We start from the raw sequence: 26,076 nt of genomic DNA, 5'->3' as shown, positions 1-26,076 counted from the left end.
ATGCAAGATGAAATGAAATCCTTGTATGATAATCAAACATTTAAGCTTGTGAAGTTACCAAAAGGAAAGAAAGCTTTGCAGAACAGGTAGGTTTATAGGTTGAAGCATGAAGAAAATCCTCAGTGTCCAAGGTACAAGGCTAGATTGGTGATCAAGGGCTACAGGCAAAAAAAGGGAGTTGACTATAATGAAATTTTTTCACCGGTTCTGAGAAGATCTTCTATTAGGATTGTTTTGAGTTTGGCTGCTGTTCATACCCTGGGTCAAGCTGTCCGACCCGGGATGTTTAGCGACAAGCCGACCGACCTCTTCAGGTCAGACTATCCGACCTCTTCTCAAAGAGCTCGGCCAATGCCCGACCTCTTCACAAAGAGCTTGGCCAAATCGCCGTAAGAGGCCCAAGCAGGGCCAGACGAAGGGACACAGCCCAATCTAAAGGCAGTCAAAGCCTAGAAAGATAAAGGCGGTTCCCCAGAAGATAAGATGACCTCACTCAAAGATAAGATAAGATAAGATAAGATAACTAACTTATCTTATCTAAGAAGGTCACTGGTGCACGAAATTGCAATCACACTTTTGCAATCCCGCACAACTAACCAGCAAGTGCACTGGGTCGTCCAAGTAATACCTTGCGTGAGCAAGGGTCGATCCCACGGAGATTGTCGGCTTGAAGCAAGCTATGGTTATCTTGTAAATCTTAGTCAGGATATCAGAAATTATCAGGATTGATTGTGAAAAACAAAAGAACATGAAATGATTACTTGTTTTGCAGTAATGGAGAATAGGTTGAGGTTTTGGAGATGCTCCATCTTCTGAATCTCTGCTTTCCTACTGTCTTCTTCATCAAACACGCAAGACTCCTTCCATGGCAAGCTGTATGTAGGGTTTCACCGTTGTCAATGGCTACCTCCCATCCTCTCAGTGAAAATATTCCTATGCTCTGTCACAGCATGGCTAATCATCTGTCGGTTCTCGATCAGGCCGGAATAGAATCCAGTGATTCTTTTACGTCTATCACTAACGCCCCGCCTTCAGGAGTTTGAAGCTCGTCACATTCATTCAATCATTGAATCCTACTCAGAATACCACAGACAAGGTTTAGACCTTCCGGATTCTCTTGAATGCTGCCATCAGTTCTAGCTTATACCACGAAGATTCCGATTAAAGAATCCAAGAGATAACTACTTAATCTAAGGTAGAACGGAGGTGGTTGTCAGGCACGCGTTCATAGTTGAGAATGATGATGATTGTCACGGATCATCACATTCGTCCGGGTTAAGAACAAGTATTATCTTAGAATGGAAGCAAGCATGATTGAATGAGAAACAGTAGTAATTGCATTAATCCATCAAGACACAGCAGAGCTCCTCACCCCCAACCGTGGGGTTTAGAGACTCATGCCGTGGAAAGTATACAAAGAAAATGTGTAAAGTGTCATAAGGTACTGATACAATGTCAAAAGATCCTATTAATAGTAAACTAGTAACCTAGGGTGTACAGAAATGAGTAAATGACGTAAAAATCCACTTCTGGGTCCACTTGGTGTGTGTTTGGGCTGAGCAATGAAGAGTTTTCGTGTAGAGACCTTTTTTGGAGTTAAACGCCAGCTTTCATGCCAGTTTGGGCGTTTAACTCCAAGTTTTATGCCAGTTCCAGCGTTTAACGCTGGAATTCCTGAGGGTGACTTTGAACGCCGGTTTGGGCCATCAAATCTTGGGCAAAGTATGGACTATCATATATTGCTGGAAAGCCCAGGATGTCTACTTTCCAAGGCCGTTAAGAGCGCGCCAATTGAGCTTCTGTAGCTCCAGAAAATCCACTTCGAGTGCAGGGAGGTCAGAATCCAACAGCATCTGCAGTCCTTTTTAGTCTCTGAATCAGATTTTTGCTCAGGTCCCTCAATTTCAGCCAGAAAATACCTGAAATCACAGAAAAACACACAAACTCATAGTAAAGTCCAGAAAAGTGAATTTTAACTAAAAACTAATAAAAATATACTAAAAACTAACTAGATCATACTAAAAACACACTAAAAACAATGCCAAAAAGCGTACAAATTATCCGCTCATCACAACACCAAACTTAAATTGTTGCTTGTCCCCAAGCAACTGAAAATCAAAATAGGATAAAAAGAAGAGAATATACTATAGACTCCAAAATATCAAGGAAACATAGCTCCAATTAGATGAGCGGGACTAGTAGCTTTTTGCCTCCGAACAGTTTTGGCATCTCACTCTATCCCTTGAAGTTCAGAATGATTGGCATCTATAATAACTCAGAACTCAGATAGTGTTATTGATTCTCTTAGTTGAGTATAATGATTCTTGAACATAGCTAGTGTATGAGTCTTGGCTGTGGCCCAAAGCACTCTGTCTTCCAGTATTACCACCGGATACATACATGCCACAGACACATAATTGGGTGAACCTTTCCAGATTGTGACTCAGCTTTGCTAAAGTCCCCAATTAGAGGTGTCCAGGGTTCTTAAGCACACTCTTGTTGCCTTGGATCACAACTTTATTTCTTTCTCTTCTTTTTTTTTCTTTCTTTTCTTTCTCTTTTTTTTTCACTGCTTTTTCTTGCTTCAAGAATCAATTTGATGATTTTTCAGATCCTCAATAACAGTTCCCCTTTTCCATCATTCTTTCAAGAGCCAACAATTTTAACATTCTTAAAACAACAAATTCAAAAGACATATGCACTGTTCAAGCATTCATTCAGAAAACAAAAAGTATTGTCACAACATCAAACTAATTTAACTAGTTTCAAGGGTAAATTCGAAATCCTGTACTTCTTGTTCTTTTGTGATTAAAGCATTTTTCATTTAAGAGAGGTGATGGATTCATAGGACATTCGTAGCTTTAAGGCATAGACACTAAGATACTAATGATCATGTAATAAGACACAAACATAGATAAACATAAGCATAAAAATTCGAAAAATAGAAAATAAAGAACAAGGAGATTAAAGAACGGGTCCACCTTAGTCATGGCGGCTTGTTCTTCCTCAATGTCTCTTCCTTGCCTCTTTCTAGAGGTTTCTCCGGTCTTAGGTGCCATAAATGGTTTTGGAGAAACAAAAAGCAACGCTCTTACCACACCAAACTTAGAAGGTTTGCTCGTCCTCGAGCAAAAGAATAAAGAAGAGAGAGAGTGGTGGGGTAGGTGGGGATCCTGTGGGGTCCACAGATCCTGAGGTGTCAAGGAAAAGTCATCCCTGCACCAAGTGGCGAGCAAAAATGCTCCTTCTGCCAATTCTGGCGTTAAACGCCGGGCTGGTGCCCATTTCTGGCGTTTAACGCCAGCTTGGTGCCCATTCCTGGCGTTTAACGCCAGTCTGGTGCCCCTTTCTGGCGTTAAACGCCCAGAATGGTGCCAGACTGGGCGTTAAACGCCCATCTGCTAGCCTCACTGGCGTTTAAACGCCAGCAATTTCTCCTCCAGGGTGTGCTATTTTTCTTTCTATTTTTCTTTCTGTTTTTGCTTTTTCAATTGATTTTGTGACTTCTCATGATCATCAACCTATAGAAAACATAAAATAACAAAGGAAATTAGATAAAATATAACATTGGGTTGCCTCCCAACAAGCGCTTCTTTAATGTCAGTAGCTTGACAGTGGGCTCTCATGGAGCCTCACGAAGGCTCAAAGCAATGTTGGAACCTCCCAACACCAAACTTAGAGTTTGGTTGTGACCTCCCAACACCAAACTTATAGTTTGACTGTGGGGGCTCTGTTTGACTCTGTTTTGAGAGAAGCTCTTCATGCTTCCTCTCCATGGTTACAGAAGGAGAACCTTGAGTCTTATAGTTTGCACTGTCTGCAAGCCACGGAGTTTCCTGAATAGCAAACAATTGCTCATCCGGAAAGGTTTCAGAGATCTCAGTAGAAGGGAGGGACGCCCCAGCTACTGGTTCTATTCGGGACAGATGATCAGCTACTTGGTTCTCTGTCCCTTTTCTGTCTCTTATTTCTATATCAAACTCTTGCAGAAGCAACACCCATCTTATAAGTCTGGGTTTTGAATCCTGCTTTGTGAGTAAGTATTTAAGAGCAGCATGGTCAGTATACACAACCACTTTGGACCCCACTAGATAGGATCTAAACTTGTCAATGGCATAGACCACTGCAAGTAACACTTTTTCTGTGGTTGTGTAATTCTTCTGTGCGTCATTTAGAACACGGATGGCATAGTAAATGACGTGCAGAAGCTTGTTATGCCTCTGTCCCAACACTGCACCAATGGCATGGTCACTGGCATCACACATTAATTCAAATGGCAATGTCCAATCTGGTGCAGAGATGACTGGTGCTGTGACCAGCTTAGCTTTCAGGGTCTCAAATGCCTGCAGACACTCATTATAAAAAATAAATGGAGTGTTAGCAGCTAGCAGATTACTCAGAGGTTTGGCAATTTTTGAAAAATCCCTTATAAACCTTCTGTAGAATCTTGCATGCCCCAGAAAGCTTCTGATTGCCTTAACATTGGCAGGTGGTGGTAATTTTTCAATTACCTCTACCTTTGCCTTATCCACCTCTATTCCCTTGTTTGAAATTTTATGCCCAAGGACAATCCCTTCAGTCACCATAAAGTGACATTTTTCCCAGTTTAAAACTAGGTTGGTCTCTTGGCATCTTTTCAGAACAAGTGCTAGATGGTTAAGACAGGAGCTAAATGAGTCTCCATATACTGAAAAGTCATCCATGAAAACTTCCAGAAATTTCTCTACCATATCTGAGAAGATAGAGAGCATGCACCTCTGAAAGGTTGCAGGTGCATTGCACAGACCAAAAGGCATCCTCCTGTAGGCAAACACGCCAGAAGGGCAAGTGAATGCTGTTTTCTCTTGGTCCTGAGGGTCTACTGCAATTTGGTTGTAGCCTGAATAGCCATCCAAAAAGCAGTAATAATCATGGCCAGCTAGTCTTTCTAGCATTTGGTCTATGAATGGTAAAGGAAAATGATCCTTTCTGGTGGCTGTATTGAGTTTTCTGTAGTCAATACACATGCGCCACCCTGTGACTGTCCTTGTGGGAACCAGTTCATTTTTTTCATTATGAACCACTGTCATGCCTCCCTTTTTGGGAACAACTTGGACAGGGCTCACCCAGGGGCTATCAGAAATAGGATAAATAATCCCAGCCTCTAGTAATTTAGTGACCTCTTTCTGCACCACCTCCTTCATGGCAGGATTTAGCCTCCTCTGTGGTTGGACCACTGGTTGGCATTATCCTCCAATAGGATCTTGTGCATGCATCTAGCTGGGCTAATGCCTTTAAGATCACTTATAGACCACCCAAGAGCTGTCTTGTGCGTCCTTAGCACTTGAATCAGTGCTTCCTCTTCCTGTGAATTTAAAGCAGAGCTTATAATCACTGGAAAAGTTTCACCCCTCCCAGAAATGCATATTTCAGGGATGGTGGTAGTGGTTTGAGTTCAGGTTTGGGAGGCTTATCTTCCTCCTGAGGAATTTTCGAACATTCCTTTGCTTCCTCTGGTTCTTCTTGATCAGGTTGAGCATCTTTGAAGATGTCCTCAAGCTCTGATTCTAGGCTTTCAGTCATATTGATCTCTTCTACCAGAGAGTCAATAATGTCAGCACCCATGCAGTCATTTGGTGTGTCTGGATGCTGCATAGCTTTTACAGCATTCAACTTGAACTCATCCTCATTGACTCTTAAGGTGACTTCCCCTTTTTGTACATCAATGAGAGTTCGTCCAGTTGCTAGGAAGGGTCTTCCTAGAATGAGAGTTGCACTCTTGTGCTCCTCCATTTCCAGCACCACAAAGTCAGTTGGAAAGGCAAATGGCCCAACCTTGACAATCATGTCCTCAATTATGCCTGATGGGTGTTTAATGGAGCCATCAGCAAGTTGGAGGCATATCCGGGTTGGTTTGACTTCTCCAGTCAACCCAAGCTTTCTGATAGTGGATGCAGGTATTAGATTGATGCTTGCTCCAAGATCACATAGGGCTGTCTTGGTGCAAGCACCTTCTAATGTGCATGGTATCATAAAGCTTCCTGGATCTTGAAGCTTTTCTGGTAAGCTCTTTAATATGACTGCACTGCATTCTTCAGTGAGAAACACTTTTTTAGTTTCTCTCCAATCCTTCTTATGACTTAAGATTTCTTTCATGAACTTAGCATAAGAAGGTATTTGCTCAAGTGCCTCTGCAAACGGAATCTTTATTTCAAGAGTCCTTAGATAGTCTGCAAAGCGGGCAAATTGCTTATCCTGCTCCGCTTGGCGGAGTTTTTGAGGATAAGACATTTTGGCTTTATATTCTTCAACCTTAGATGCTGCAGGTTTATTCCTTACAGAAGTGGTTTAAGAAGCCTTGTTAGAGGGATTACTGTCAGCACTCTCAGGTGTCTGATTTTCCCTAGGCGTCTGAACGCCAGGATTGGGTAGAAATTGGGCGTTTAACGCCAACTTTTCCCCCTTTTCTGGCGTTTGAACGCCAGAACTGGGCAAGGAATGGGCGTTTAACGCCAGCTTTCCTTCCCTTTCTGGCGTTTGAACGCCAATGACATTCCTCTCTGGGCTCTTACTGTCCTCAGAGGGATTTTGAACAGTGGTTTGGTTGTCCTCTGTCAATTGTTCCTTGTTTGGCTTTTTACTCTTTTGAGCAGTGTTATTCAGGGTTTTCCCACTCCTCAATTGAACTGCTTGACACTCCTCTGTTATCTGTTTAGATATTTGCTGTTTTGCTTGATTCAACTGCAGTTCTATGCTCTTGTTAGCAACTTTAGTTTCATGGAGCATCTCTTTAAAGTCTGCTAACTGTTCTGTCATCAGGAGCAATTGTTGATTAAGCTCAATTATCTGTTCTTGAGGACTAGGGTCAGTGACTACTGCCATGACTTCCTCTTTTGGAGAGAACTCATTGCTAGAGTACAAATATTGGTTTCTAGCAATAGTGTCTATAAGCTCTTGAGCTTCTTCAATTGTCTTCCTCATGTGTATAGATCCACCAGCTGAGTGGTCTAAAGACATCTGAGCTTTTTCTGTAAGCCCATAGTAGAAAATGTCTAACTGTACCCACTCTGAAAACATTTCAGAGGGACATTTCCTTAGCATACCTCTATACCTCTCCCAGGCATTATAAAGGGATTCATTATCCTCTTGTTTAAAGCCTTGGATGTCCAGCCTTAGCTGTGTCATCCTTTTTGGAGGGTAAAAATGATTCAGGAATTTGTCTGACAACTGTTTCCATGTCTTTATGCTTGCTGTAGGTTGGTTATTCAACCACCTTTTAGCTTGATCTTTTACAGCAAATGGAAACAGTAATAGTCTGTAGACATCCTGATCTACCTCTTTATCATGTACTGTGTCAGCAATTTGTAAAAACTGTGCCAGAAACTCAGTAGGTTCTTCCTGTGGAAGACCGGAATACTGCCAATTTTGCTGCACTATGATAATGAGTTGAGGATTTAGCTCAAAGCTACTTGCTTTGATGGGAGGTGTACAGATGCTACTCCCATATGCAGCTGTAATGGGGTTAGCATATGACCCCAGAGTCCTTTTGGACTGATCAATCCCACTTAGGTCCATAATGGATTGCAAATGGATATATTTTGTTTTTTTTTTTTGAATTAAACGAAAAAATAAAATAAAACAAAAGAAAATTAAAGTGAAAATTCGAAAATCAAAAAGAAAATAAGATCAAAGCAAATTGAGAACTGAATCAATTAGTTAATTAAAAAGATTTTGAAAACAGCAATTAAAAAGATATGATTGAAAAATTTTTATGAAAAAGATTTGATTTTTGAAAAGAGGAAAGAGAAAAACACAAAAAGACACCAAACTTAAAATTTTTAGAAAATCAAACACAAATTTTTCGAAAATCTTTAAGGGAAGAACACAAAGAGGACACCAAACTTAGAATTTTTATGAATCAAAAAGGGACTAAGAACATGCAAATTCGAAAATTAAAAGAAAAACAAAAGCATGCAATTGATACCAAACTTAAAATATGAAACTAGACTCAACTAAAAGACTCTAAACCAACAAAAATAAAACAGTCCTAATCTAAGCAACAAGATAAGCCGTCAGTTGTCCAAACTCGAACAATCCCCGGCAACGGCGCCAAAAACTTGGTGCACGAAATTACAATCACACTTTTGCAATCCCGCACAACTAACCAGCAAGTGCACTGGGTCGTCCAAGTAATACCTTGCGTGAGCAAGGGTCGATCCCACGGAGATTGTCGGCTTGAAGCAAGCTATGGTTATCTTGTAAATCTTAGTCAGGATATCAGAAATTATCAGGATTGATTGTGAAAAACAAAAGAACATGAAATGATTACTTGTTTTGTAGTAATGGAGAATAGGTTGAGGTTTTGGAGATGCTCCATCTTCTGAATCTCTGCTTTCCTACTGTCTTCTTCATCAAACACGCAAGACTCCTTCCATGGCAAGCTGTATGTAGGGTTTCACCGTTGTCAATGGCTACCTCCCATCCTCTCAGTGAAAATATTCCTATGCTCTGTCACAGCATGGCTAATCATCTGTCGGTTCTCGATCAGGCCGGAATAGAATCCAGTGATTCTTTTGCGTCTGTCACTAACGCCCCACCTTCAGGAGTTTGAAGCTCGTCACAGTCATTCAATCATTGAATCCTACTCAGAATACCACAGACAAGGTTTAGACCTTCCGGATTCTCTTGAATGCCGCCATCAGTTCTAGCTTATACCACGAAGATTCCGATTAAAGAATCCAAGAGATAACTACTTAATCTAAGGTAGAACGGAGGTGGTTGTCAGGCACGCGTTCATAGTTGAGAATGATGATGATTGTCACGGATCATCACATTCGTCCGGGTTAAGAACAAGTATTATCTTAGAATGGAATCAAGCATGATTGAATGAGAAACAGTAGTAATTGCATTAATCCATCAAGACACAGCAGAGCTCCTCACCCCCAACCATGGGGTTTAGAGACTCATGCCGTGGAAAGTATACAAAGAAAACGTGTAAAGTGTCATAAGGTACTGATACAATGTCAAAAGATCCTATTAATAGTAAACTAGTAACCTAGGGTGTACAGAAATGAGTAAATGACGTAAAAATCCACTTCTGGGTCCACTTGGTGTGTGTTTGGGCTGAGCAATGAAGAGTTTTCGTGTAGAGGCCTTTTTTGGAGTTAAACGCCAGCTTTCATGCCAGTTTGGGCGTTTAACTCCAAGTTTTATGCCAGTTCCAGCGTTTAAAGCTGGAATTCCTGAGGGTGACTTTGAACACCGGTTTGGGCCATCAAATCTTGGGCAAAGTATGAACTATCATATATTGCTGGAAAGCCCAGGATGTCTACTTTCCAACGCCATTAAGAGCGCGCCAATTGGGCTTCTGTAGCTCCAGAAAATCCACTTCGAGTGCAGGGAGGTCAGAATCCAACAGCATCTGCAGTCCTTTTTAGTCTCTGAATCAGATTTTTACTCAGGTCCCTCAATTTCAGCCAGAAAATACCTGAAATCACAGAAAAACACACAAACTCATAGTAAAGTCCAGAAAAGTGAATTTTAACTAAAAACTAATAAAAATATACTAAAAACTAACTAGATCATACTAAAAACACATTAAAAACAATGCCAAAAAGCGTACAAATTATCCGCTCATCAGTCACTCTACACCTCTATAAATACACTGAAGCACCCAGGTATAACTCATACTCTGATCCTACTAAAAACCTATTTAATACCCATGCTAGCTTAAGCATCGGAGTCTCTTGCAGGTACCCCCCACCCTCCAGTGACCAAGGATCAGCAGTGCAGCCAATCTAACAAGTCGGACGCAGCAGCCCCGGCCACCATCAACAAGTCGGACGCGGCAGCTCCAACCAGCATAGAAGATCTCATCCGAGATCGACCTCCAGTTTCAGGTAACCCTCAGAACATTGGCGCCGTTGCCAGGGAACCTGGAAGTCATCCCATCATCATGGCGGACGACCATGACAACGACCACAATTCAGATCTAGAGGATAGAACACCGCACAAAAATGCGGACACTACACCAAAGGATACTCTTCAACTTAACAATGAAAAGAATTCTCCAAATGCGGGAGCCATGGAGGCGCTTCAAGACCGTTTAAAATAACTGGAAGAAGAAGCCCTACATCAACGAGAGACTGAAAAAGACCTACAAAGGGAGATAAAGCGACGCTTAGAATTGGAGGACAAACTCCTAAAACTCGAAGCCGATCTCAAGGCCAAAGCTAATCGTTCCTCTCATGAGGATAGCTCCTGCAAAGACCAAGATCCATTCACCAAAGAGATCAGGAAAGCTAAAGGTCCCAAAGGACTTCAAAGCTCTAGACATGACTCCGTACGATAGCACATCAGATCCAGGTCATCATCTTAGCAATTTCAGAAGCAAGATGTATCTCACGGAGGCCTCAGATGCAATCCGTTATTCTCTATCCAAAAGGACCTTTTAGCCACTCAATATCCAAGAAGCACCCAAACATCTCTGAACGAGGTACAAGAACGAGCAGAGAAGTACATCAACATGGAGGAAAACTCTCGACTAGGAGAGATCTCAAAAACCTTACATTCCTACTCCTCTCGGGATAAGGATAAAAAGTCCAAGAAAAAAGAAGATCAACATAGAGAGAAGCCTAGAAAATAACACAATTACACCCCTTCGGGTGTCTCTAGTGGATGTCTACCGAGAAATATGCAACACTGAGAAGATCCCACCACCTTGCCCAATCCAAAACCTGAAGAGGTCGGACGCGTTGAAGGTCCACCTCACACCGAAGAGGTCGGACGCGTTGAAGGTCCACCTCACACCAAAGAGGTCGGACACGTTGAAGGTCCACCTCACACCAAAGAGGTCGGACGCGTTGAAGGTCTACCTCACACCAAAGTGGTCGGACAAGTTGAAGGTCCACCTCACACCAAAGAGGTCGGACGAGTCGAAACGTCTCACACCAAAGAGGTCGGACGAGTTGAACATCCACCTCACACCCCAGAGAGACATGTTCATGGAGGATTCGCAGGAGAAGAGATCTCTATATCATCTCGCAAAGGACACCTCAAAGAGGGATATTAAGGAAGGGAGAGATGTTTGAATAAAACAACGGGGTGCACAAGCCTTCCGAGATTTTAAAAATTCTTGGGGCAACCACCCATTCTTACCCGACCAAGGGAATGTGAAAAGCTCATATTATACCTCGTAATGGGAAGTCGGGCAATAGCCTCAGCACTAATCAAAGAAGACGAAAGTAGGCAACAACACGTCTACTTCATCATCAAGGCTCTACAAGGGGCCGAACTAAACTATCAAAAGATAGAAAAGTTCGCCTATGCCCTCATACTCTCTTATCGACAACTTTGTCCATATTTTCAAGCTCACACTATTAGAGTTCCGACCAACCAGCCCATAAAAGGCATCCTACAGAACACAGACTTAGCTGGAAGAATCCTACAGTGGGCAATCGAGTTATCTGAATTCGATCTTTGACATGAAGCTCGGACAGCCATCAAATCATAGTATCTAGCTGACTTCATTATAGAGTACACTGACATCTCGGGAACTCCTACAAAATGGAAACTCTGCATGGATGACTCTTCAAACAAAACCAGGAGTGGTGCAGGTGTAATTATAAAAAGCGATCAGAGAAGCCGACAATTCTGGGGACCCTGGACAAAAACAGAAAACAGCTTAGACATTTCGGGGAAAATGAAGTCCGACACATACCTCGGGAGCAGAATGCCCGAGCTGATGCACTTTTAAAATGAGCCAGCACCAACAGCTCGGACAATTCGGGGAATATGAAGTCCGATACATACCTCAGGAGTAGAACGCCCGAGGTGATGCATTTTCAAAACTAACCCACACCAAACCAGGGGGCAATAATAGAAGCCTCATCCAGGCTACATTACAAGACCACAACAAGGAAGAAAAACAAACCCTCTCCTCAGAGTCCGGCGACACCAGCTCATAATTCTTCTCCTCATCCCTATCCCTACAAATTCTACGAAACCTCCTAAAGTCGCACACAGTACTCGGGGTCAGCCACGGTAACACGCATTAAAACTATGGAATCCAATCAATCGGACATGCCATCTGGGATCTTAGTAAACATCTCAGCAATACTTTTTCAAGAAGACATAGGTCAACCATGGGGTTATTACCAAACAACTCGGACAAAAAAGAAAACAACTCGGACAATAACGGTAAAACATCAAGTGTCAGATACGGCAGTAAAAGGGAAACCCCAAGACTCACACGAAAGTCCAGGGGCACCCTTTGGGGGCAACAACAGGGCAAGAACACAGAGAAGAGAAGCCGACAATCTATACTCAAACAGTTCGAACACCTCTAAAACAAAAAGTCAAAATAAAAGCTAGAACTATTGTACAAAAGGGAGCTTAGGCTGAAGAGCTCCCACAAGTCCTATGGGCATATCAGACAACTCCACACTTCACCACGGGGGAATCACCCTTCCGATTGACTCGCGGAGTGAAGGCAATGATCCCAGCAGAGATCGAAGAAGGATCCCCCAGAATGATCCCCTACAATAAAGAGGTCAACTCCCAAAACCAAAGGGAAGAACTCGACCTACTCGGATTAGGGAGGAAGCGTTAAAGCGTCAAATGGCCTCAAGATACAATCAGAAGGGAAAGGAAAGCTAGCAGCTAATTGGAAAGAACCCTGCCAAGTCACGGAAGTACTGGGGAAAGGTCACCACAAAGTATCCGACCTCGAGGGGCGAGAGCTACCAATGTCATGGCATGCCTGCAAAAGGCACCAGGCCGAGATCTAAAAGATTGCCCGACCTAGAAGGGTAAACACTAACATGTACACACTCTTATTCATATCTTCATTGTTTAAAAGTTTGCAGATTCCCTAAAAAGTTTCCTACCAAGACGTCCGATTACGACAGGTCGGCAAGGTGAAAACCAAATTCACCGCCTGATCACGACAAAGGTCGGCAAGGTGAAAAAACCAAATTCACCGCCCGATCACGACAAAGGTCGACAAAGTGAAAACCAAATTCACTGCTTAATCAAGACGCATTAATCTGAAGCATTCATCATCCGATTATAAAGCAATAGATCAACAGAAAGTGAAGAACAGATTCACTGTACGATCTCGATAGGAATGATCGTCCGACAAAGGTGAAAACGCGATTCACCTAAAGGACGATCAAACCGGGACAGAAACCACCATCCACAAATCGGCAAAGATGAACACAGAATAATGCAAGAAGTTATCGAAAGTGATCCCAAAAAGAACCTGACGAGGTCTTATGGATTACTATATAATAACTTAAAAAGACTAGCTGACACTAAAAAGTCAGACCAAGTCAACCCAAGTTATCAGAAAATCCCTGGAAAGAGGTCTGGCCAACCCTATAAAAGAGGAATTGCTATAACTTAGAAGAGATCGACCTAACGAAGTCGTTCTCCTACGAAAAACAAGTTATAAAAGTAATCCCTGAAAGAGATCTGACAAAGGTCCAAAAAAGAGGATTACAAAATAACTTAGAAGAGATCGACATAAAGAAGTCGGTCTCCTACAAAGTAATCCCTGAAAGAGATCTGACAAAGGTCCAAAAAAGAGGATTACAAAAATAACTTAGAAAGAGGACGACGTAAAGAAGTCGACCTCCTACAAACAAGTTATAAAAGTAATCCCTGAAAGAGACCTAACAAAGGTCCAAGAAAGAGGATTACAAAAATAACTTAGAAGAGATCGACCTAACGAAGTCGGTCTCCTACAAGACAAGTTATAAACGTAATCCTTGAAAGAGACTGATGAGCGGGTAATTTATACGCTTTTTGGCATTGTTTTTAGGTAGTTTTTAGTAAGTTCAAGCTACTTTTAGGGATGTTTTCATTAGTTTTTATGTTAAATTCACATTTCTGGACTTTACTATGAGTTTGTGTGTTTTTCTATAATTTTAGGTAATTTCTGGCTGAAATTGAGGGACTTGAGCAAAACTCTAAAAAAGGCTGACAAAAGGACTGCTGATGCTGTTGGAATCTGACCTCCCTGCACTCGAAATGGATTTTCTAGAGCTACAGAACTCCAATTGGCGCGCTCTCAACGGCGTTGGAAAGTAGACATCTAGAACTTTCCAGCAATATATGATAGTTCATACTTTATTCGGAAATTGACGACGTAACTTGGCGTTGAACGCCAAGTACATGCTGCTGTCTGGAGTTAAACGCCAGAAACACGTCATGATCCGGAGTTGAACGCCCAAAACACGCTATAACTTGGAGTTCAACTCCAACAAAAGCCTCAGCTCGTGGATAGATCAAGCTCAGCCCAAGCATACACCAAGTGGGCCCCGGAAGTGGATTTATGCATCAATTACTTACTCATGTAAACCCTAGTAGCTAGTCTAGTATAAATAGGATAAGTTACTATTGTATTAGACATCTTTTGATAGTTTAATCTTTGACTGTTCTAATCTTTTGACCATTCGGTCTTTTGATCACCTTCATGGGGGCTGGCCATTCGGCCATGCCTGAACCTTTCACTTATGTACTTTCAACAGTGGAGTTTCTACACACCATAGATTAAGGGTGTGGAGCTCTGCTGTACCTCAAGTTTCAATACAATTATTATTACTTTCTATTCAATTCTCTTTTATTCTTATTCCAAGATATACGTTGCACAACACTTTGATGAATGTGATGATCCGTGACAGTCATCATCATTCTCACCTATGAACGTGCGTGACTGATAACCACTTCCGTTCTACTCTAGGCCGGGCGCATATCTCTTAGATTCCCCAACAGAATCTTCGTGGTATAAGCTAGATAGATGGCGGCATTCATGGGGATCCAGAAAGTTTAACCTTGTCTGTGGTATTCCGAGTAGGATCCCGGGAATCCGGAAAGTCTAACCTTATCCGTGGTATTCCGAGTAGGATTCCGGTATTGAATGGCTGTGACGAGCTTCAAACTCCTGAAGGCTGGGCGTGATGACAAACGCAAAAGAATCAAGGGATTCTACTCCAACCTGATTGAGAACCGACAGATGATTAGCCGTGCTGTGACAGAGCATTTGAACCATTTTCACTGAGAGGATGGGATGTAGCCATTGTCAAGGGTGATGCCTCCAGACGATTAGCCGTGCAGTGACAGCGCATAGGACCATTTTCCCGAGAGGATTAAAAGTAGCCATGGATGACGGTGATGCCCTACATACAGCTTGCCATGGAAAGGAGTAAGAAGAATTGGATGAAAGCAATAAGAAAGTAGAGATTCGAAAGGATTCTAGCATCTTCACATGCCTATCTGAAATTCCCACTATTGATCTACATAAGTATTTCTATCCCTTTTTTATTTTATTTATCTTTTAATTATCTAATCCAATTACATTTGACCCTATGAATCCACTTAACTGAGATTTACAAGATGACCATAGCTTGCTTCATACCAACAATCTCTGTGGGATCGACCCTTACTCACGTAAGGTATTACTTGGATGACCCAGTACACTTGCTAGTTAAGTTGAACAGAGTTGTGAGCTTCTCTAACAGTGCCTGGAACTCTTTTATCACAATTTCGTCCACCACGTTTTTGGCGCCGTTGCCGGGGATTGTTCGAGTATGGACAACTGACGGTTCATCTTGTTGCTCAGATTAGGTAATTTTCTTTTCAAAAAGTTTTCAAAAATTTTTCTTTATTTTCATTTTTCTAAAGAATATTTTCGAAAAAAATTAATAAAAATACAAAAAATCATAAAATCATAAAAACCAAAAATATTTTGTGTTTCTTGTTTGAGTCTTGAGTCAATTTTTAAGTTTGGTGTCAATTGCATGTTTTAAAAATATATTTCTTGCATTTTTCGAAAATTCATGCATTCATAGTGTTCTTCATGATCTTCAAGTTGTTCTTGACAAGTCTTCTTGTTTGATCTTGATGATTTCTTGTTTTGTGTTGTTTGTTGTTTTTTATATGCACTTTTTGTTTGTTAGAGTCCATGCATTAAAAATTTCTAAGTTTGGTGTCTTGCATGTTTTCTTTGCATCAAAAATTTTTCAAAATTATGTTCTTGGTGTTCATCATGATCTTCAAAGTGTTTTTGGTGTTCATCTTGACATTCATAGTGTTCTTGCATGCATTATGTGTTTGATCCAAAATTTTCATATTTTGGGTCATTTTTATGTTTTTCTCTCTCATCTTTAAAATTTCAAAAATCAAAAAATATCTTTTCCTTATTTCCCTCCAAATTTTCGAAATTTTGGGTTGACTTGGTCAAAAATTTTCAAAATTAGTTGTTTCTTACAAGTCAAGTCAAATTTTCAATTTTAAAAAGCTTATCTTTTCAAAAATCTTTTTCAAAAATTATATCCTTTTCATTTTTTTCTATTTTTCGAAAATTTCAAAAATCTTTTTCAAAATCTTTTTCTTACCTTTATACCAAATTTTCAAAAATTAGCTAACAATTAATGTGATTGATTCAAAAATTTGAAGTTTGTTACTTGCTTGTTAAGAAAGGTTCAATCTTTAAAATTTTAGAATCCTATCTTTTAGTTTCTTGTTAGTTAAGTAATTAATTTTAATTTTAAAAATTAAATCTTTTTCAAAACTAATTTCAATCATATCTTTTTAAAACCATATCTTTTAAAATCATATCTTTTCAAAAAATATCTTTTTAATCTTATCTTTTCAAAAATCATATCTTTTTATCTTATCTCTTATCATATCTTTTTCAAAATTTTATCTTTTTCAAAAAAAAATTGATTTCAAAATATCTTATCTAACTTCTTATCTTCTTATCTTTTCAAATTTGACTTTAATATCTTTTTCAACTAACTATTTGATTTTTTGTTTGTTTCTTATCTTTTTCAAAACCACCTAACTACTCTTTCCTCTCTAATTTTCGAAAATATCTCACCCCTTTTTCAAAAATTCTTTTTAATTAACTAATTGTTTCAAATTTTAATTTTAATTTTGATTCATCTTTAATTTTCGAAATTACTAACTCCTTTTCAAAAATATTTTCGAAAATCCCTCTCTCATCTTCTTCTATTTATTTATTTATTTACTAACACTTCTCTTCATCTCTTATCACCTCCCCTATCCTTACTCTTTATACAGACTATTCATCCTTCTCCTTCCATTATCCCCTTTCTTCTTCTACTAATAATAAGGATCCTCCTTACTGTGACATAGAGGATTCCTCTTCCTTTTCTTTTTCTCTTCTCTTTCATATGAGCAGGAACAAGGAAAAAGGCACTCTTGTTGAAGCTGATCCTGAACCTGAAAAGACTCTGAGGAGGAAGTCAAGAGAAACTAAAAATCAACAATTCAGAGAAACCTCAAAAAAAAAAAGAAAATAAAAAGAGAAAAGGGAAGACAAAAAGCTTCCACCTCCAAGTCATGGGAGATAGAGATATTCATCTCAAGGGTCCATAACTCAGTAGAAGAGCATTTGACTGCACATCAAGAGAGCATGAGAAATTCCCTCATCAAGAAATCCCTGAGATACCTCAGGGGATACATGTTCCTCCATATAATTATTGGAAGCAACTAAGAGTAGGAACACCAAAATCACTAGGGATCATGCAACAGAAGCAAGGAAGAGACATAAAGGAGCTCAAAAAGCACCATTGGTTCTTCAAGAGGGCACCACCCTCACTAAGGTGGACTCATTCCTTGTTCTTATTTCTCTGCTTTTTCAGTTTTTATCCTTCATGTCTATCTATATTTTGTGTCTCTACTTCATGATCATTAGTATGTAGTAACTATGTCTTAAAGCTATGAATAATTTCTATAAATCCTTCACCTCTCTTAAATAAAAAAAATGTTTTTAATTCAAAACAACAAGAAGTACATAAATTTCGAAAATTGTCCTTGAATTTAATTTAATTATATTGATGTGGTGACAATACTTTTTGTTTTCTGAATGAATGCTTGAACAGTGCATATTTTTGATCTTGTTATTTATGAATGTTAAAATTGTTGGCTCTTGAAAGAATGATGAACAAAGAGAAATGTTATTGATAATCTGAAAAATCATAAAATTGATTCTTGAAGCAAGAAAAAGCAGTGAAAAAAAAGAAAAGCTTGCAAAAAAAATGGCGAAAAAAATAGAAAGAAAAAGAAAAAGCAAGCAGAAAAAGCCAATAGCCCTTAAAACCAAAAGGCAAGGGTAAAAAGGATCCAAGGCTTTGAGCATCAATGGATAGGAGGGCCCAAGGAAATCAAACCCAGGCCTAAGCGGCTAAATCAAGCTGTCCCTAACCATGTGCTTGTGTCATGAAGGCCCAAGTGAAAAGCTTGAGACTGAGTGGTTAAAGTCGTGATCCAAAGCAAAAAGAGTGTGCTTAAGAGCTCTGGACACCTCTAACTGGGGATTCTAGTAAAGCTGAGTCACAATCTGAAAAGGTTCACGTCATGTGTTTGTGGCATTTATGTATCCGGTGGTAATACTGGAAAACAAAATGCTTAGGGCCACGGCTAAGACTCATAAGTAGCTGTGTTCAAGAATCAACATGCTTAACTAGGAAAGTCAATAACACTATCTGAAATTCTAGGTTCCTAGAGAAGCCAATCATTCTAAACTTCAAAGGAAAAAGTGAGATGCCAAAACTGTTCAGAAGCAAAAAGCTACAAGTCCCGCTCATCTAATTAGAATTAATATTCATTGATATTTTGAAATTTATAGTATATTCTCTTCTTTTTATCCTAATTGATTTTCAGTTGCTTGGGGACAAGCAACAATTTAAGTTTGGTGTTGTGATGAGCGGATAATTTATACGCTTTTTGGCATTGTTTTTAGGTTGTTTTTAGTAAGTTCAAGCTACTTTTAGGGATGTTTTCATTAGTTTTTATGTTAAATTCACATTTCTGGACTTTACTATGAGTTTGTGTGTTTTTCTGTGATTTCAGGTAATTTCTGGCTGAAATTGAGGGACTTGAGCAAAACTCTGAAAAAGGCTGACAAAAGGACTGCTGATGTTGTTGGAATCTGACCTCCCTGCACTCGAAATGAATTTTCTGGAGCTACAGAACCCTAATTGGCGCGCTCTCAACGGCGTTGGAAAGTAGACATTCAGAGCTTTTCAGCAATATATGATAGTCCATACTTTATTCGGAAATTGATGACGTAACTTGGCGTTGAACGCCAAGTACATGCTGCTGTCTGGAGTTAAACACCAGAAACACGTCATGATCCGGAGTTGAACGCCCAAAACACGCTATAACTTGGAGTTCAACTCCAAGAAAAGCCTCAACTCGTGGATAGATCAAGCTCAGCCCAAGCATACACCAAGTGGGCCCCGGAAGTGGATTTATGCATCAATTACTTACTCATGTAAACCCTAGTAGCTAGTCTAGTATAAATAGGATAAGTTATTATTGTATTAGACATCTTTTGATAGTTTAATCTTTGACTGTTCTAATCTTTTGACCATTCGGTCTTTTGATCACCTTCATGGGGGCTGGCCATTCGGCCATGTCTGAACCTTTCACTTATGTACTTTCAACAGTGGAGTTTCTACACACCATAGATTAAGGGTGTGGAGCTCTGCTGTACCTCAAGTTTCAATACAATTACTATTACTTTCTATTCAATTCTCTTTTATTCTTATTCCAAGATATATGTTGCACAACACTTTGATGAATATGATGATCCGTGACACTCATCATCATTCTCACCTATGAACGTGCGTGACTGACAACCACTTCCGTTCTACTCTCGGCCGGGCGTATATCTCTTAGATTCCTCAATAGAATCTTCGTGGTATAAGCTAGATAGATGGCGGCATTCATGGGGATCCGAAAAGTCTAACCTTGTCTGTGGTATTCCGAGTAGGATCCCGGGAATCCGGAAAGTCTAACCTTGTCCGTGGTATTCTGAGTAGGATTCCAGTATTGAATGACTGTGACGAGCTTCAAACTCCTGAAGGCTGGGCGTGATGACAAACGCAAAAGAATCAAGGGATTCTACTCCAACCTGATTGAGAACCGACTGATGATTAGCCATGCTGTGACAGAGCATTTGGACCATTTTCACTGAGAGGATGGGATGTAGCCATTGTCAAGGGTGATGCCTCCAGACGATTAGCCATGCAGTGACAGCGCATAGGACCATTTTCCCGAGAGGATTAAAAGTAGCCATGGATGACGGTGATGCCCTACATACAGCTTGCCATGGAAAGGAGTAAGAAGAATTGGATGAAAGCAATAAGAAAGTAGAGATTCGAAAGGATTCTAGCATCTTCACATGCCTATCTGAAATTCCCACTATTGATCTACATAAGTATTTCTATCCCTTTTTTATTTTATTTATCTTTTAATTATCTAATCCAATTACATTTGACCTTATGAATCCACTTAACTGAGATTTACAAGATGACCATAGCTTGCGTCATACCAACAATCTCTGTGGGATCGACATTTACTCACGTAAGGTATTACTTGGATGACCCAGTACACTTGCTGGTTAAGTTGAACGGAGTTGTGAGCTTCTCTAACAGTGCCTGGAACTCTTTTATAACAATTTCGTCCACCAGAGACCTAACAAAGGTCCAAGAAAGAGGATCACAAAAATAACTTAAAAGAGATCGACCTAATGAAGTCGGTCTCCTACAAGACAAGTTATAAAAGTAATCCCTGAAAGAGACCTGAACAAGGTCCAAGAAAGAGGATTACAAAATAACTTAGGAGGACTTGACATGACGAAGTCAACCCAAAACATAAAGCTACAAAAGTAACCCCTGAAAGAGACCTAAATGAGGTACAAAAAAGAGGGTTACAGCAGCTCGGACCGACAAGAAGAAGTCGGACCAACGAAAGCTACAGCTTGGACCGACAAGAAGAAGTCGAACCAACGAAAACCACCGCCTGGACCGACAAGAAGAAGTCGGACCAACGAAAGCTACAGCTTGGACCGACAAGGAGAAGTCAGACCAACAAAAGTTAAAGAAGGATCGACAAGAGAAGTCAGACCAACAAAAAACGTGTGCTAGAGCGGACATGGCTCCGCCCAAAAAGCCACGGCTCCACGACAAGGCTATCAAAATTGTTCGGACTGACTAAAAAGTGTTCTATGAGAACACTGAAAAATCGTCGGACAAGTTAGCCCTAAGGACCACCTCGACCAAGCAAAAAGTGAACAAAACTAGAAGTGATCAATAGAGGTCGGACAACAAAGTACCAACACTCTACAAAGATCCACAAAGGGGACAAAGACATCTCGCAACGGCCAGAGGAAGGCCAGAAATGCTTTGCTAAAAAGTACGAAGTCTTGAAAAAAGACACTACTTAAAAGGCAAAAGCACAAATCAAAACGGCGCTAAAAAGTTATCCAAACAGACTATAAAAAGTTCCCCATCAGGAACACTACCTAAAAAGTTATTGGATTATGACTAAAAAGCCCGAGCAGTGAAGACAAGCAAGTCGGAAGAAAGCTGAAAAGACCTCTCAACAAAAAAGGGCAATACCAGACCCGCACAAAGAGAAACTACTCAAGATCGACCAAAATGCTTGAGCACGACTTCCCCAAAGAGATCGAAGCTCTGAAAGCACGATCTCATGGAAAGATCCGAACTCAAGCAGGGACAAAGTCGTACAGGTCGACGTCAGCTAAGAAGAGGCGCAAGTACGATCTCAAAAAAGAACAAGCCAAAAGGTTGAGAAATAACTTAAGGCTCAAATGTGCTTAGCTAAAAGGGATACAACTCCACTCAAAGAAGGCACAATCTCAAACAGGGCTACATCCGAGACTAAAAAAGTTCAATATAAAGAACACTAAAAAGTCATTGGACAAGTCACTAAAAGCCCAGATATCAAGCCTCAAGGATAACTTCGCCAAAGCAGAGGGTTGTCAACACAAAAGCAAGGCATGATCTAAAAGGCAAAGGTAGAAAACCCACACGACCACTCAAAAGAGGACAGACTGTGAAGTACCAAACCTCTAGAAAATGTGCAAAAGATTGCAAAGCAATGAAGAAACAAACCAGATGGATGCTTGAGCACGACTTCCCCAAAGAGATCAAAGCTCTGAAAAGCAAGATCTCACAGAAAGATCCGAACTCAAGCAGGGGCACTGTTCATACCCTGGGTCAAGCTGTCCGTCCCGGGATGTTTAGCGACAAGCCGACCGACCTCTTCAGGTCAGACTATCCGACCTCTTCTCAGAGAGCTCGGCCAATGCCTGACCTCTTCACAAAGAGCTCGACCAAATCGCCATAAGAGGCCCAAGCAGGCCCAGACGAAGGGACACAGCCCAATCTAAAGGCAGTCAAAGCCTAGAAAGATAAAGGCGGTTTCCCAGAAGATAAGAGGACCTCACTCAAAGATAAGATAAGATAAGATAAGATAACTAACTTATCTTATCTAAGAAGGTCACTCTACACCTCTATAAATACACTGGAGCACCCAGGTATAACTCATACTGGGATTCTACAAAAAACCTGTTTAATACCCATGCTAACTTAAGCATCGGAGTCTCTTGCAGGTAACCCCCACCCTCCGGTGACCAAGGATCAGCAGTGCAGCTAGTCCAACAAGTCGGACGCGGCGGCTCCGGCCACTGGTGCACGAAATTGTGATCATCAATGGCGCCATCAACATGGTACGCAACTCTTTATCACAACTCTGCACAACTAACCAGCAAGTGCACTGGGTCGTCCAAGTAATAAACCTTATGCGAGTAAGGGTCGATCCCACGGAGATTGTTGGTATGAAGCAAGCTATGGTCATCTTGTAAATCTCAGTCAGGCAGATTCAAATGGTTATGGATGATGAATAAAACATAAAGATAAAGATAAAGATACTTATGTAATTCATTGGTGAGAATTTCAGATAAGCGTATAGAGATGCTTTGTCCCTTCCGTCTCTCTGCTTTCCTACTGTCTTCATCCAATCCTTCTTACTCCTTTCCATGGCAAGCTGTATGTAGTGTTTCACCGTTGTCAGTGGCTACCTCCCATCCTCTCAGTGAAAATGTTCAACGCACCCTGTCACGGCACGGCTAATCATCTGTCGGTTCTCAATCAGGTTGGAATAGAATCCATTGATTCTTTTGCGTCTGTCACTAACGCCCAGCCTTCAGGAGTTTGAAGCTCGTCACAGTCATTCAATCATTGAATCCTACTCAGAATACCACAGACAAGGTTTAGACCTTCCGGATTCTCTTGAATGCCGCCATCAATTCTAGCTTATACCACGAAGACTCCGATTAAGGGATCCAAGAGATATCCACTCAATCTAAGGTAGAACGGAGGTGGTTGTCAGGCACACGTTCATAGGTGAGAATGATGATGAGTGTCACGGATCATCACATTCATCAAGTTGAAGAACAAGTGATATCTTAGAACAAGAATAAGCTGAATTGAATAGAAGAACAATAGTAATTGCATTAATACTCGAGGTACAGCAGAGCTCCACACCTTAATCTATGTTGTGTAGAAACTCCACCGTTGAAAATACATAAGAACAAGGTCTAGGCATGGCCGTGAGGCCAGCCCCCATAATCTAAGAACTAGACGTCCAAAGCGTGCAAGGAGATACTTTGGATGAAGAAATTCTTGAAAGAACTCGGGTTTACTCAAGAGAGGTATGTGTTGTTTTGTGATAGTCAAAGTGATATACATCTTGATAAAAACTCGACTTTTCATTCTCGATCCAAACATATTGATGTGAGGTATCATTGGATACGTGATGTTTTGGATGCTGAGTTGTTAAAACTTGAAAAGGTTTATACTGATGAGAATGTTTCTGATATGATGACCAAGGCATTACCAAGATGGAAGTTTGAAGTTTATTGCTTAATCGCCGGATTGGCGGTTGCCTCCATATAGTCTTGAGGGGGAGATTTGTTGGTTTTTGGGCTCCCTTCCTATGTGGAGAAAAAGCCCAAATGCTAGTATCCAAGTCCATGAATAGTTGAAGTGGCTGAAGTGATTTAGGGTTAAGAGAGAGAGATGTCATTTTGCAAGAGAACACCAAACACTGAGTGAAGAGAAGAGAGAAAGTCATTTTCGTACATATACAAAGCTGTTTCTGTAAATTGGTCGCTGCAGATTTGTTAACCGTTGGATCGAGCTTAAATTTGGACAGTGTGTTCTTCACATCTGGTTCTCTAATTTCACCATTTGGATCTTTAATTAGACATCTATAGCTGGAGATATTGACTACACACAGCAGCTATATTTTTATGGTATTTTCATCTTCTTGTTCTTGTTTTGTAAGTTTTGAAGCTTGGGTTGTTTGACTTGTTGTATGCACGTTTTGTGCAGTAATTTGTGACTCTCTTGTATCCTATTTTTCATCATAATGAAGCTATATCCTGGTTTTAGTGACTCGTGGTTTTTACTTCTCTTATTGAGGAGGTTTTTCATATTAAAAATTTTGGTGTGTTAGCTTGTCTCTAATTTTTAGTTTATGTGATTTTTTTACTGCTATTAAGTATTATTGTGCTGGTGTGAATACTTATTGTGAGTAGATATTATTACTCCTCTAATTCTTGCAAGTAGGAAATTGTGTTTTATTCGTATCACAGACCACATAGTGTCGTGGTGCCGAAGCGGAGCAAGCTTCGTGGTTTGAGATCCGCACGCCTTCTCCAGAGGCCTTCTTCCAAGATACTTCAAGCATAACTGCATTAGTGCATAACAACATCTCCAGCTTCGTAAGGCAGCTCAACACTTACGTAAGCCTTCTCTCTAATTTCTTTAATTACGTCTCTTAAGTCTTAATTACTGTAATTATTATTAATTACTGTGAAACTGTTTACCTGGCACTATATGATTGAATATTTAATTAATTAATTGAATTGGTGTCATGATTTCTGGAATTCTCTTACCTACTACTGCGGTAGGTGAACAATCATTGAGACTTCAAATTTGTCTTGTTTTGTAGGGTTTTAGAAAGATTGATCCAGATAAATGGGAGTTTGCGAACGAAGGGTTTGTGAGAGGGCACAGGCACCTGTTAACAAGTATAAGGAGAAGGAAGGCGCCTCCGCCACCAATCCAAACACAGATGTCGCAGTAGCAGCAGGGTCACTGCCTTGAAGTAGGGCGGTTCGGATTGGATGAGGAGATCGACCGGTTGAGGCGTGACAAGCAGGTTTTGATGATGGAGCTTGTGAGGCTAAGACAGCAGCAACAAACCACAAGATCGTATCTTCAGGCAATGGAGCAGAGGCTGAAAGGTACTGAGATCAAGCAGTAGCAGATGATGGCCTTCTTGGCCAAAGCAATGAAGAACCCTGTGTTTATACAGAAACTCATACAGCACAAGGAGAAGAGGAAAGAGCTTGAGGATGCCATGACCAAGAAGAAGAGGAGGCCCATTGAGCAAGGGCCTAGTTGCAGCACCACTACTGTTAAGGTTGAGAATCCACCAGAGTTTGCTAGTTATGCTGGTGGCTTTGGAGCTTCTGAGCTTCAAATTCTGGGTATGGAGATGCAAGGATATGGTAGAGGGAGGCGAGGGAGTACTGAGCATGAGCAAGAGCAAGAGCAAGAGCAAGAGAGGCTTGACAAGGAGCTTGATGATGAAGGCTTCTGGGAAGAGCTGTTCAGTGAGAGTTTTGAGAGTGATTTGGACATTTCACAAGATGAAGAATAGGATGTTAATGTGTTGGTCAATCGGCTGGGTTACTTGGGTTCAAGTCCTAAGTGAAAGAAATTAGTATTCAATCAAAGTAACATTCATTCACTATTCTTCATTTTAGGAGGATTCATCCGGTGGATGGGGTTTCAACTTTCAACTGTTCAACCTCATCATCACCAATTGGGGGCAAGACAATAAAAATCAACGTGAAGCGTGGATAAAAACGGTAATATGGATAGAAATTGATATAGATGAACTTAGTATATATGGTTGACTCAATCATTCAGGCAGCGTCATGTTAGGGGATTAGGGATTAGGGTGGCCCATCAAGAAGAGACCCCAATTAATGTTATAAATCTGGCTATGTTAGATACCTTATCTTCAATTGAATGATTCTTCACCCTTTGAAGTAAAAAAGAAATCATATCATGCAGGTAGGGTCAGAATAGTCCTTTACTTATGTTTGGATTTGGATATAATTCTTTATTTCTGGATTTAAGAAAAGGACTTAATGTGAAATACAAACAGTTTGGACCTAATAAA

At 40.5% G+C, this 26,076-nt stretch overlaps 1 pseudogene; it reads left to right on the top strand.

Moving 5' to 3' along the window:
- Positions 1 to 26,076, top strand: LOC112805351 (heat stress transcription factor A-6b-like; annotated as a pseudogene).

The sequence above is a fragment of the Arachis hypogaea genome, chromosome 6 (genome assembly GCF_003086295.3).
Source record: "Arachis hypogaea cultivar Tifrunner chromosome 6, arahy.Tifrunner.gnm2.J5K5, whole genome shotgun sequence".
NCBI lineage: Eukaryota > Viridiplantae > Streptophyta > Magnoliopsida > Fabales > Fabaceae > Arachis > Arachis hypogaea.
This window is presented reverse-complemented; position numbering and strand designations above follow the sequence as displayed.